The following is a 14,931-nucleotide window of genomic DNA, read 5'->3' as shown; positions in this document are numbered from 1 at the left end:
GGGGAACGCTGGCTCTCTGCTGAAGGGCCACCTCCACACTGAGAGAGCTGTGAGGGGGCGGGGGGGGGGCACACATGCATCCAGAGGGGCAGCAAGAACTAGGACCAGGACCTGCCGCATCTGCGAGAAGGGGCTGGGGTGGGAATACACCTGAACACAGTTTGCTCATAAACTGAGTAGAGTGTGCAAGAAAGGGAGCCAGAATGCTCCTGTGCTCTGGTCAGAGGAGCTGGGGAGGAGCTGCCATTTTCTGAGCTGGAAGAAACTTCAGGAGAAGCAAGGTTGTGGGGAACGAGGAGCCTGGGACAGAACTGCTAGGCTGAGATTCCCATGGGCACCAATCCAACCCAGACAGTTGGACTGGAGTCTGGAGTTCAGGGACAATGTGTGGGTAAAAGTGGACATTTCTGAGCTGTCTTTAAAGGTCGATACCTGAAACCGTGAGGATGCTGGGGGACAAGTTTAGGTCCAGGCCTAGGGCCTAAGCCCTGGGCATCATGTCAGCACAAGGTTGAGGCAATGGGGAGCATGTGCAAAGACAGAATAGGGCTAACTAATGCTGTGAAGCCACAGAGGGCCAGAGAATACTCCTGGACATTGGCTGGTCAGGGTCGTGAGGCTTCTCAACAGCAAAGGACCTCTTCTTTCTTCTCTCCAAGTGACACCATCATACTATCCAGGGAGTGCACCCCAAGAAGCTTCTGCCCCCTCCTTGCCTCCCCCCGGAGCTCTCACATGCACGGAGCTAGTCTTTCCTCCAACTCCAGCATCACCCGTCCAGGCGGCTGCACAGTCCCCACCTTGATCTCTCCTGAGTCTAGTCCTCCACAGCTCAGGAGGTCTGCCAGCTCTCACTCCTTTCCTGCTCCCACAGAGAACCACAGATCTCTCCAGTTCCTCCAGCATCATCCCACCAACATGCCTCTCCCCCAAACACCCACTGCACATTCTATGAACTACACACAACTACCCATCTCCAACTTCCATTCTCTCCAAAGCCAGATCAGGCCACTGTCATCTCCCAAATGGAACCTGCTTCTTCTACTGCTATTGCCCCCAGATCTCTTCTCTGCCTAGAATCCAGGACGGCCTTTTACAATATGTACCTGTTGGCTCGCAGAGGTTCCCACACCTCCCAGCTCATAAAGCTCCAGCCACACTGGTTACTCATGCCCCGGAGTAGAACAAATTCCTCTGCCACTGAAGCAGTGATGTGTTTTTCCTTCCCTTCTTATAGGCTTATCACATGAGCCCCCTGCTGCCCCAGGTCCCCATGAAATCTGGCTCTTCCAAGCAGCCTTCCCTGAGTGCTCCCTGCAGAGACTCCGGCAGGCCTGGCCCACCTTCAAGGTGCTGCCCACTGGAGCTGCCTGTGTGCTCTCCTCTGTCTCCTCACAGAGGAGGGAGTTCCTACAGGGCAGGAACAGGCCATGAGCCCCCAGCACAGTGCTCAGCTCACGAAAGCAACTGCACTAAACTCCGAGAGTGGCTGGCTAAGCAGCTACGGCCAGCAAGCAGACCGGCGCACTTAGCTCCGAAACACAACCTGACGCAGCTTCACAGCACTTCTGAAGCTGAGGAGATCCAAAAAAACGCAACTTTCTTCACTGTATCACCAATGTAAGCCCCTTAACACATCGAGTAATAAATCAAAGCAAAGTTACTATAACATTCAATAGATTACAACCAATAATAAATCAAACAAAGCTTCTACGTAAGTCAACAGAGCTCCGTTGGCTTTTCCCTGTGTCACAAGCTTGTCGATGGCCAGGAAGAGGCCATGAAACTTCCCGTTCCCCAGTGCCACCCAGAGCTGAATGCAGCAAGCCCCACTCACAAGGTGCCCCCTCCAGAAGCCAGTCACCACTACTGAGGGAAGGCAGACACACTCATAGCACTGCCCTTCCCAGTCCAGCTCCCAGGATGGACAGGAGATGACGGCACAGGGCAGGCCCCTGCCTGACCCTCAGCACCAAGCCAGTCCCAGCCTGGCCGCCAGCCTACCAGATGCACATGTAATCTCATTCCACCTCCCGTCCAACGGCCGACATGAGCAGTTAATTAAATTGGTTGTCCACTGTATTCATCCACTTACAAAGTTAATGATATTCCGTCCCTGAATTAAAGAGCATTTTATAAAGCGTGCACCATGGGAGCTGGCATGTGTACACGGGGTGCTGAACCCTGTCACAGCTCCTGGTTGTTGTGTCCCCAATTAAGTAGCCCAGGAAGGGCAGAGCCTGTCTGCCAGGGCAAAGCACAAGTCATCCTGACAGCAAGGGTAAACAGTGCTCACAGCAGCCACTCAATACCTCACACACGCCTGTTGACATCCTCCCTGCCGCGGTGAACGTGGCAGGAGCACAGCCAGGAGCACCGCCAGGTGGTCCTCCTAACGGGCCCTGAGATCCAGCTGTCAGGAAGGACTGCAGTCCCACAGGTGCCTCACCCAAAGCTGCAGAACCCCCTACAGAGAAGGCCACAACTAGTGTGCAAAGGCCATGCCCTTCCCTGTGGAAGCACAATTCCCTCGGGCCCCACCAGCATTCACACAGTCTCAGGCATCTCAGACACATCGGTGGCAACAGGCAGAGCCCAAGCTGGCAGAGGCACATGAGTGAGGAAGGACTCGGGAAACCAAGTGGGCACCACCATGCTCAGGATGGAGGGAGCTCAAATAGGCATCCAGCCCAGAAGAGCTGGGGCCAAACACCCAAGACACCACAGGGAGCGTCCAAGGTGGCTGGATGCACAGGTCAAGAGGTCAGGTCAGAGGCCTGGACAGTCCTCAGAACCATGGAATGATGAGTTTACAGAGGGGCTGGAGCCAGAGAAAAGGACAGGGCAAGGGACTAGACCTGGCCATCAATAGAGAGGTACTTGAAGTAGACAGACAAGAAGCTACCAGTCAGTGGAAACAAGGGGCAAAAGAGGGACAAGGAGTGGTCAGGGAGACAGAAGACAGTTGAGGAGACAAAGAATGTTTCAAGAGAAAAGGAGCAGCCAAGGGACAAGGAGCCATCAGTGGGGGCCAGAGGAGGTTAGAGAGGACAAGGGGAAGTAGAGGGAACAGAGTGCTTAGGGGGACAAGGAGCAGACAGGTGATAAGGGTAGACAGGAGGGACAAGTCATCAAGGGGACAGAGTGTCTGGGGGAATGAGGAATAGCAGGGGAGGATCAGGAACCAAGAGCAGGTAGCATCTTAGAGACGAGTAGAGGGGGTGACTCCAGGTGCACAGTGCGACTGTCAGGGTAAGGGCACAGGGATGAAACCGGGTCCTAGGGCTCACTGTGTAGCCCCGCCCAGGCCATCCAAAGAGACTGACCACTTCACACATGTCACAGTGGTGGCAGAGCCCCTGCCCAAGCCCTGGAGAACCACACATGGTGCCTTGCTGCCCAAGTGGATGGGCAACGGACACTCATAGGGATGGTGGGGCCCACTCCACCAGGCACCTGGCCTGGGCAGGGTGGGTGGCTCCCAGGACCAGCCCTCTGACAACACAGAAGGCACTGCATAAGCACTGCAGAGGGCCCAGGGCCCCAGGCTGGCTGACTTAATCAGCATGGAGCCAACAGGGGCCTGTTCAGAGGCTACCCTGGCAGATCTTGGAGAGGGGAATCCTGGCACGTCGACCTGTTTCCATCTGTCTCCGGAGCAGTGCAGCAAGACAACTCCCTGTTCATGTCCACTGCAGATGGGCAGGCAACAAGCTCCCTAAATTCCGGAGCCACCCACCTCCCACCCCCAAACCAGAATTCCTTTGCCTAGGTAATGAAAATGAAGCTGAGCAAGGACCTGGAATTCCATACAGGCACTCCAAGTCAGTCTTCAATTCACATCACCTAGGCGCTTGCCTCTCAAAATGAGATCCACGTACAATCTGAATGCTACTTTTTCATAATATATATTTTGCAAATTGAAAATTTCGATAATGGGAAAAAAATATCAATCTTAAAATAATATCTAGTTTTAATTATTAAATTTATGAAGCTATATTTTCCACATCTAAATGATTACAAAAGTAAATCAATAAACTTTCATGCCAATTAAATTATGCAGAGAGTTTGCATCATCATTAAAGTGGCTCCAAGTTACCTTTTGTCTTCTAAAAATCATTAGCTTTTCCATTACAGTTTTATTCTTATGGGTGTTCTGCAGAAGTAGGTTATGTGCATTATAAATGTAAGATAATTAAAGTACAGTGCCCTTTCAGAGATGGCCAACACAGAACAAAAGCTGATTACAAAATACCTCCCACCACTAGAAAAGCTCAGGAAACATAAAACACTACCAAAAGCTTTAAGTGACTTTTAAATTCCAATTATACTGGGAAATTGCCGTCTACTTGTGCTTCACATAACCTAGATTGGCTCCCCACCCGAGGAAAGGCCAGGATGGCAGAACTCCCCTGAAGTCCACATCGCTCTGCGACCTCTCTGGCTCTCCCAGGGCTGCCGCCTGGCCACACCCACTCATGCGTCCCACTGCTTCCGCTTTGGCTGCAGGAGCTACTGTATTTTACACCCCGAGGCTCTCTTATTTCACTCCACTTTCCCGTTTTCCGTGCTCTTCGCTCCTTTCTACCTCTGACCATGTCAAGGATAAGTGTCCCTGTTTGAAGGACACCCCTCAGCATCCACTGTCCCTTCGTGACCTGCCGGCAGAGAGCCTCTCCGGTTGCATTTGAGCACAGTGCCTGTCTAGCCTTTACTCCTAGGAGTGTCTCTGCCGGCTGCAGAATTCCCTGTGGGCAGACTCCCCCTGGGGTGCTAAGGGTCAGTGGGAGAAGCCACAGACCAAGAGCACTAACTGGCCACAGCATAGCCTACTGCCCCAACCAGAAAGAAAAGATGAGCCCCTCCTAGCAGACAAGGGAGTTCCTGTTCAGGTGGGGGAGAAATGTGGTAGGAACCACTTGGTGCCTCCCACCACCTGCAAGAAGACCTTTCTTCTTCACCTCTTTTCTGAGGCCAAATCACAAAGAACCCTTATGGGAAAGATGTCCATGACAGTACCTCCTTCTAATGGCCTTGTTATAAATTAGACCTTGCTGACAAAGACCAAGGCGAGGGACGCCCGTCAAGCAGTCTGTTGCTGGTGCTCTGCACTCCAGCACTGCTGTCCTGACCTCAGGAGCATCTATCATCTCCTTTAAGAGACACAGACATGCTGGGACATCAGTCTCCACAGGACAGGCAGAGGGGGAGGTGCAGGCAGGAGAAGAGGACAGTGCTGGCGGGTTGCTGCTGCAAACGTGCTCTGACACGGGGAACGGCTGCAGGGCCTCCTGGAGGGCCAGTGGGCCCTTAGACTGCACCGTCACCTTGGTGTGGGAGGCTGACAGCATCCTTGCTTACTGGTCAGGGCCTGGCAGGCAAGTGACAAACGGAGCAGAGACAGCAGATAATGGAGTGGGAGAGCCTGAGGATGGGGGTGCTGGGGCTGGGGGGGGAGGGGCACATCAAAGCATCAGAGGCAGAAAGGTCTTCTGGGAAGAGGAATGTGACCTTGGGCTTGCTGTGGCACTCCCAGAGACCCAGTGAAGGAAGCAGGGGGTCAGCAGGAGAAAGAGCTAAGAAGGGCCAGAACAGGATGTGCAGAGCTATGGCATGTGGAGGAGCTGGGATGGCAGTGGCCAGAGTCCTGCGCACTCCACAGCAAGCAGTGCAGACAGGGACAGAAGATGAAATGACAGTAATGCTCGGGACGGAAAATAGATGGGACAGAGAATGGACCCACCTGCACAGGGGCCGGTGCCTGATGGAGCCCTGAATGGAATCAGTCACCAGGCTGGTACGGACGCGTGTCTGCATGCAAGGAGCTAAAGGACGTGAAGCTATGCCTGATGCAGAAGCCAGGTCTCCATGGGTGGACAAAGGGCCCGTATGAACTCAGTGACGAGGAAAATCAGTGGACAGGGAGCATGTGGTGGGACAAGCTATTCCAGAAATCAAGGTCAAAGTTCAAGGACTGAAACACTACTAGGTCCTCGGAAAGGAAATTTCGCTGCAAGATGTGTCAAAAAAGCCACATGGGCCACACCCAGTCCCTCCTGCCTATGAGGCACACCTGTGCCAGCAGAGAAGCACTGCCTGTCTTCCAGGCTCCAGGAATCGCTGTCACGCTGGTGGCAGGCTGACATCACTCCACGTCATATGCACAACACCAGTGTAGCGCCCCTGCCACTTCCCTGACAGGCAGAGCACAGCGCCCAGGAGTATGGTCTCCTTGAACCTTGGAGTTCCTGTCTCATGACACAGGGCCGGGGGCTCCCTGCAGTTCCCTGAGAAGACGCTCTGATGCGGCTGAAGTGGCAGGAGGAGAGCAAAGTACACATGCCTGCCCCGTGACACTCTGCAGGGGAGCAGGGGGCACAGCACTGGACCACCTGCCAGCCGTATGCTGCCTTCTATGCCTCAGCCTCCACCCACCCCACCAGGCCCAGACCCTGGGGAGAAGGGTGAGTTCCCAGCATGTAGCCTGGCAGGAGGCCATGTGCTGGACACAGCTGTGCTTACAGGAGGCCACAGAGGTCAACAGAGCACAGGTGCCACCAACAGCACTGTGGCTACTGAGCTGCGTAGAGCCTCGGTGCCATGGCAATGGGCTCTCAGTCACACGGGAGAGAGCCGGACGACAAGCCCTGCTCGGACTCCCACACACATGCCTGTCTCGCTGTAGGAGCAGCGCCTGCATTCTTGCTCTCCCTGGTCACACTGGAATGGAATCTATCCACGGTTTAAGATAAAGCCATTATGGATGGTGACCAAGAATTTCATCACTCCCTATTGAGTGCAGAATCAATCACTTCAGTTTTTATGATGCAACCTCTGGAAAGTGACCAGTTTGAGGTTGAAGAATTTGATGGGCTCCAATTTTAGCCAAAGCATCCATCAGCTGCACTTGCTTCTGAGACAGAAATCCCCACGTCTTTTCCCTGTTTTCCATGTAGCAGTATCCGAAAAGCTCCGGGCCACAACTCTGTGTGCTGATCACAGCAAACCAAAGGCCTAAAGACAGGCAAAGGGGGCCACACGGAAGTGAGCCTCCACCCTTCTGGTCTGAATAGGGCCAGTGGCCTGAGCCCAGGATTTCCCCTGGGATTTTAAAAGCCAGGCTCCAGGCACACTACAGCAGCTGCACCTGGAGGCCCCACCCAGCCAGTGCCTGTCCCCCGCTGCCCACCTGGTAGTCCCACTGGACCACAAGGGCCTGTGCACAAAAACGAGGTAACTGCAAACCTGGGTAACTGATGTTAACAAGAAGTAAGGAAAACTAACAAACACTTATAAAAGTTACACCCAAAAAATCTCCACACCAACTTATGTTCAATGTACTTAGTGAAAAGGTCAAAGCTCCGGAATTTGCTGGATAAATAAACGTTGCTGAGGCGGATGAATCACTGGAGAACCAGCGCATGGCAGCGAATGAATAACCTGCAAATGCGTCCCAAACCCCATTATTTCCCCTTCTCCAGGAGCCCAAGATTCATGTCCCCGCATGCCGCCAGTTCATTACGGAGAACCATCATCCCTCTTCCGGCGCGCGCCGGGCAGAGCGCGTGGCCCCTCGAGGACCCTTTAATGTTTAATTCCCCATCATCCGCTCCACTGAACAGCTTAATCTCTGCTTGTATGATCAATACTATATCAGTGTAAATTAAAATGACAATTTTAAAGTAATTAAGCCTGTTAATGCTCGATTCAAATGTCATTATTTGCACAGGGGATTGAGGAGAAATCACACCGTGTCGGGGTGACAGGAAGACGTCTGCACTCCCCAGCCCTGCTGCGCAGTGCCACTGGAGGCTTTAGCAAAGCGGATTAACTTCTGCCTTGCCCTGCCAGGGTGCCTATCCAATTTCTAAAGAGGATAACGCAATTTGATGAATTTAATTCCGGCTACAAACTCAATTATTGTGATAATAGATGAAAACTGGGAGGAGACTCTAACGAGACCCAAGTTTTTACAAATACACTTACCTCCACGATGGGACACAACACTAATGGCTTGATTTAATTTGCTCTCTCTCTTCTGAAAACCCTTTAAATAATTATGATGGCTGGAAGGACAGCCAACATTTATTAAACAGTCTCGCTCTAGCCCAAAAGAGGCTGTGGGTTGGACAATGCCTGTCACAAGAGAGGAGCTGCTGTCCTGGGCACATACAGCAGCATTTGGCAGACAAGCTCAGCATGTCCTTACATTACTGCACTCAGATACACAAAACAGACAGAGCCTGCCCTGCCCAGCCCTGGCCCCGCCTAGAAACAGCAGTAAGACGTCTTTCTTCTGGGCAGCAGTTGGGGCGGGGAGGGGTAAAAATACAAAGAAAATTAAGGGGAAAAAAAATCAGCTTCTCCCTTCTGTGACTCCCAGAACACTGAGTGCACAGCATGGGTCATGAGCACTTCCTCTATCTGAGGAGTGGTGGGCCTGTGCAGCACACACCGGGGCCCACCACAGGGACAGCCACAATCGCCTGCTCCATCCACTACACCAGCAATAAAAATTGACAACCAAACATTAATTTCAAGATGAAGAGCAAGGTGTAACAATTTCCGTTTGAAAGATGTTTAAGCCCAATGGCCCATCTCCCAGGGCTTCCTAGACAATCCCAGGCACTGACCACTCCAGGGGAAGGATCCCCACCTCTGCATCGCACTCGCAGACCCATCTGCCAGGCAATGAGATAGCTGGTTGGCTGTTCTCTAACCGATTAGTCGTGCAAATTCCAGATTTTCTGCAGCAAAGGGAAGTTTCTAATAGGCATTTTTTCCCTATGTCCCCTGCAGAGCGGACAGGACCTCTTGTCCCCCATCACTATGCATAAATCCTCCCCCAGGTGGCAGAAACCAGACTGAGAACCAGAGGAAATGTGGAATGTATCCAAACGCATGTCCCCTTCTGGAAGGCCAAACGTAAACACCCCTAGGTATGAGCCTGCAGACGAGCAGCCAGAGAGCAAGTGAAGACCTAGGGCAACAGCCGTGGCCTGTCATCCAGCTGCAGCCACAGGAGGCTGAGGCGGCAGAGCCACCCTGCCGGGGCAGGGAGTGCAGCTCAGAGGCAGGGGTTGCCCAGCCTGAGTGAGGTGAGGCCCTGGGACCCACCGGGATATGGGAGAAAGCAGGAGTACAGGCCAGGCACACATCTGACTGCAAGATAAATGTGACGCGGGAAGATGGTGGTCATGTCACCCTTTCTTACCGCCAAGAAGAATCACAGTGAGAGAAAATCCCCAAACCTGACCCAGCACCTTCCCTGCAAGAATGAGAAACCAGGCCTCCTTCTAAAAGGACAGACACACAATTGAGGGGAAACATGGAACATGTTCACCTGCGGGCAGGTATTTCTACAACTTTAAGGGTGGCCCTACGTGTTGGTAGCAGTGGACTATGGTGAGATGAGACACTGGGCACCATGACATCTGGACCAAGCTCTGGTGCAGTGAGAGAATGAGCACCCTGACATCTGGCCCAAGCTCTGGTGAGGTAAGGCAGTGGGCACCCTGATGTCTGGACCTGACCGCTCCATCCCTTCCTGCAGCAGACATGTGGAGCCTCCACATGAGACCCCACTGAAGAGGGAAACTCTGATGGCCACAAGCTATTCCCTCTGGGGTGGGTGCTTTCATCCCCTTCATACAAAGATGATTTTGAGATTGCAAATTAGGAGGCAGCAAGTCTAAAGGGTATAAATCCCAAAATGCTCATAATGACCATACTGCCCAGTAAGAATCCATTCACCCTGCCCCATGCCCTTGGGGGCAGAGGACCAGTCACAAGGGACAGAATGCCCACTACCCCAGACGTCTACACACGTGGGCACTGGATGGAACTGAAAGGCCAATCAGAGGCTGCAGAGCACATCTGACAGGTCTACCCACCACCCCGGCTCAAGTGCCCACAGTTGTGCTGAGCCAGCCACATACCAGCTGCACAGACAACATCCTGACCATGTCCCTGAGCAGGCAGACGTCTCTGCATGGACAGACACACCTCCCCCTTGGGCTGGGGCTGTGGACGGTTTCAGAGGAGTTGGCCAGCGTGCCTTATGGTGTCCTGCCAGATGGCGCGGGAGGCTGTGGGGCTCTAGCAATGGCACAGGAACCGAACCTCTGGTGCAACACACACCTGTGCATGTGCTGATCCTGTGACCTGAACCATCACAGTAAATGCAAGGAGGACTTGCAAGGAGGACGTGAGAACAGGGGACAGAGGGGCAGCAGTGAGACCTCCTCCAGCGAACCATTCAAGGCACTCTCCAGGCACGTGCACAGTGACCAGCGGGCCCCTTGGCGCTGCCCATTTCTGAAGGTCACCCTCTCTCTGTGAACCAGGTTCTGGGGAGGTGGGATGGCAAGCCTGCCTGGGCCAGGGAAGCACAGAAACCACCCTCAGGGTGGAGCAGAGTCAAGGGCTTGTCCACCTCCCAGGGAAATGCCAGCTAGGTGAGCAGGGTGCAGCTCACAGGGGGCTCTGGAAGTGAAATGTCACTTGAAGCCAGACAAATAGGACAAGCAGCAAACACAAGCCGCCCAGGACGAGCAGCAACGGGGCGAGCCGCCCAGGACTACTTTTTATGTTCACTGCTTCAGTGATTTTCTGTCAAAAACGCTAACAAGCATGGACCCCTTAAGAGCTCTACAGTCTTTCGGTTTGTTCACCAGTACATTTCCTGGAGCAAATCTGTTTCCCAGGCTTGTGTGACACGGCCTCCATCATGCCTGTCTGCTGCCTGACGGATCGGCCACCACCTCATGCCTGGTTCAAGCCTGTTACAAATTTCCCACCAGGGAGCATGGGACAAGGGGTGGAAGGATAGCCCTGGAGGGGAGGTGGCTTTGAATGTACTAGGTGGGGATGTCCACACCCACACTGCCCTCCATCCCACAGCCAGGCTCACATCTAATGGACACGGCTACCTTGTGCCAGCAGCAAGGGGCCCATGGGAAAGGGAAGGCCAAGACCAAGCACCACCACAATCAGAAAAGCCCCAAGGTGGGCTGGGCACCGTGGACAAGCACCAACTCCTGTTCACCAGCGCAGGGTGTGTGAAGGGGGAGTAGCCTAGAGGGCGGGGCTGGGGGGCAGGTGTGATGATTGCTCAAAGTACGAAATGCAGGCACAGGGCTGCTGCTCGGGTCAGCAGAGCCCGTGCTCCTTGCTACGCTCAGACAGGACTGCCCCTGGCCCTCCTCAGACCCCACCTCACAGCAGAACCTCTGCAACTGGACAAAGGCGGGGATGTGAAGCCTGAAGCTGGTCACGACCCACATGCTTTCTGTGACAGATTCCAGATTTGGAGAAAGGTTTTCCCACAAAGGTCCTGAACTCATTGTTGGGTAGTGACAGCACATAGCAGGGATGGTTCCTGGTACCAGAGAATCAGCTGCTGGCTTGGCGGGCAGCTCCAGCCTCACCACAGTAGCTCCTCCAGCTGGTGCTCCGTGCTCTGGCTCTGCCCTCCTGCCTGCACAATGCTCACCCCCAGGATGTCAGCTACAGCACTCAGTGGAGAATGCGTGTGACATGACAGGAGCCCAGCCCAGTTCTGCAGGTGTGTTTCCAGGGCCCAAGAGCCCAGCACCACAGAGCACTATCACCAGCCTCTGCCCGGAAGCAGAGAGCTTTCTGCTTGGGGTCCCTCACCAGGTGACCCCCAGAACTGAGCCTGACAGCAGCTCTCAGCCTTTCTAGTTCTGGATTCTTGCAAGAATGCATCCCTAGCACCTCCTCATTCTGATGGGACTCCAGTGTCCTCAGCACATTCCTCAACCGAGCCCTGAGGAGGTAGCTTCCAGGGTAACACAGCAAATCAGGTACTGCAGACTCCCTTTGCCTGGACTTGCTTCTCCCCTTCTGTCAGAGCTGCCCTGCCAGGAGGTCTGGATGCTGGATTCTCACACACCACCCTGCTCAGCCACCAGAAACGTGGGTCCCAAGGGAGGGCTCAAGCATGGCCATCGGTCTCTGCATTTCTGGGGATGAACAGACAAACTGCAACTCCCCTCCACACTTGGGAGCAGGGCCAAGCCCACTGCTGAGCCAGCTGAGGCTCCTGAGGAGAAAGCCAACACCTAGCGTCCCCAGTCTACGCTGTGAGGAGTGTGGCATCTGGAACACCGAGTCACTGGACAAATCTCAGGGCCAGGAGGGTGTGCCCTCTCTCTGAGCTTACTTGCTCACCCAAAGTGCTGCTGGAGGCAGGAAGGCACCAGTGGCAGAGATGGGCACCATGGCCCTAGCACAGAGCAGCTGCTCATTCGCGGACATCTGCACTCAGAGGGGAGCTGTGCTGGCAGTGACCTTCTCAGCCTAGGACAGCAGCATGCACCCAGGATGGTTTAGGTCCCTGCTGCCTCCTACCCAAAACCAGGCACAGGGGACATCCTGTAGGCCCAGTGTCATACCTGGGGGATAGGGGGATACAGGCAATGCAAGAGTAACATGGAAGGTGTGAGCAAAGGATGCACACCACTGCTGCGTAGGCCACCGTTGTCACTGCCACTCCTACCTGTTCAAGTCCTGCTCCCCAAGTCCAGTCAGAGAAAACTGGTTTCTCTCTGGAGATCTCATGTCCCTCCCAGACAGGCATCACAGCTGGGTAAGGCCACCTCACCCTTGTGCAAAGCCCTCACCTCTGTCCAGGAGCCCCAGCCCCAGCCAGGTGCCCTCCTACAAGCATGACTGCCAGTCTGGCTGCCCTGTCCTGCCTCAGTCAGTGAATATCCCAGCCTCTCAAGGCTCGCGGCCATGGATTCAGATGGAATGACCACGGAGAGGCTTACTATTCCCCAGGCCTCAGTGCTTTATGCCCAGAGGCCACACGACCATCCTGAGACGTCTGTCTTGAAGGACATGGAGTGTGCTGCAAGGTGTGAAGGGAGTCTGCCCTGCCACCATGCCTCTTCCCCCACTGTCCCCACAAGGGGACTACATGCAGAGACATGGCAGCTCAACAGCACTTCCACACACACAGGCACAAAGTGGAGCTGGCCAGATGCCAACAGGTAGGTACACATTTTGATGGCCAGCATCAAAAGCACAATGCATGGGGTACATCCTGCACAGTGGCTGGTGCTGGGCATGCAGAGCCAAAGACCAGCCTTACCCTCCTCCCTCTGCAGTCTGCTTTGTCCCACACTCAGCTGAGGAATTTGCCACCTGGCCACTTCCCCTTCTGGACATCAGTGAACAGGAACCCTGCCTTTAAGTGTTAGCAGAACAAGCCACACTTTCATGTCTCTCCAGGAGACTGTCTAACCCCCTAGGAAAAATCATGGAGAAGCCAGGCCATTGCAATATTTCTGCTGTAATTCCTGAGCAGCCCTGGCCCCTGTGTGTGGCATTCTCCTGGCCAGCTACAACGGGCCACACAGAGCCACATGGTCAGCTATGCCCCTTGGCTGCCTCCTAAAAGGAAAACTTCCCAAAAGACACACTACTCATTCTGTCCCCAAGCTCACAGAACTAGCACTCCATGCCCCACAGCCTGTCCAGCCACAGGCTGCTGGCAGACACAGGGGACCCCCGTAGGCACCACCCCTCCCAGGGATGCTGAACTCAGCCTCTACTAAGCAGATCCCCAGGGCCCCGGCAGGCTGGCTCTGGGCCCAGCCTATGGTCAGGGAACCCCTCAGTCGCATCTCCTTGGGATGCACAGGGCCTGCGACAAAATTAACCTCATGGCAATTGTTTTCCCTGTTTGATAGCTCAATGTCAGCTCATCTGTTAGTGGGAAATAAAAGAGTCAAGCCTAAATGTATAAAAAATTATGATGGAAGTCCTGAATAAAGTGGGACTGCAGGCTCATTGAGCTGAAAATCAATCAATCAATGAAGGAGTGGATCAGGAGTGCCTCATAAGCCCCAAAGAAATGATCTGCCCAAATGCTGGGATCCAACAGCAGAGGACCAAGTTTCAACACTTTTAGGAAGTAAATAATGAAAAATCAATTCGGAGGAAAAACAGATCAAGAACCCTGACTCTGACGAGCCGACACATTTACTGCTGAATACCATTTCTCGGCTGACCGAAAACTTAGGAAGGTGTTTATTTACTTTCAACACCTTCCAGAGATCAATATTTTTAATTTGGATCCGAGTTATTATTTTTCACATCACAGCAGCGGGGAGAGGCGTAAAGTGGCTCATATTTTAGTGCTAAAAAGATCGATACGACAGTTTCACCTTCACTGCAGCCCGGCCGCTGCCCGGCCGCACATCATCGCGTCCCACGGGGCTGCAGGTGCCGAGGCAGGAGAGCAGGTCATCACCCGCCAGCAGCACAGACAGCTGTGATTTAGCTGAGCACCGAGCACCCGGTGCCCTTAGAAAACCAATCTTGCACCTCTCACTTCATCAGGCCTGTCTCAGGTGAGGAGATGGCGAGGGGCCAGGGCAGGGAGGGCCCCTGCCCACAGCAGATCAGGCCCCAACACAAATGCTCCCCATCCTCAGATCAAAAACCAGCAGCAAACTCATTAATCCCTGAATTTCCCTCAAGTCTTGTCATAAGAAGAGGGGAGAGGGCTGTACATGGGGCAGGGGACTGGGTCCATGGGAAGGGGTCTCCCAGGCACGAGCAGCCTCAACCCCGGCCCCACCCTCAACAATAGGGCCTCTGGCTGAGGCTGGCAGCCTGACAAAAGCCTTCTAAGGAGGTCCTAGGACCCAGATGCTGTGAACCACGATGCACCATGGAAAAGGTCCTCTAACACCCCACGTCAGCCTTCGGCAGCTCCCAGTCAGAGAAAGCAGGCCCTGCTCTGCAGACGCAGGCCAGAGCCCTTGTGGGAAACCCAGATGATGCTCAGGCAAGAGCACAGCCAGGTGTGCAAGTCTCTGGAGCTCATCCACCCCTCCAGTGAGGACCTTCCTCTCAGCAGTGCAATGAGCAACACAGAAAGTGAAGGGGAAAGGA

General features: G+C 54.0%; 1 protein-coding gene across 4 annotated transcripts in view; it reads right to left on the bottom strand.

Annotated features, from left to right (window-relative positions):
- The window catches only part of Inpp5a (inositol polyphosphate-5-phosphatase A), a 113,850-nt gene that overhangs the window by 80,543 nt on the left and 18,376 nt on the right, over window positions 1-14,931 (bottom strand). The gene's annotated exons all lie outside the window — the stretch shown is intronic.

Source organism: Marmota marmota, unplaced genomic scaffold (genome assembly GCF_001458135.2).
Source record: "Marmota marmota marmota unplaced genomic scaffold, marMar, whole genome shotgun sequence".
Classification (NCBI taxonomy): domain Eukaryota; kingdom Metazoa; phylum Chordata; class Mammalia; order Rodentia; family Sciuridae; genus Marmota; species Marmota marmota.
This window is presented reverse-complemented; position numbering and strand designations above follow the sequence as displayed.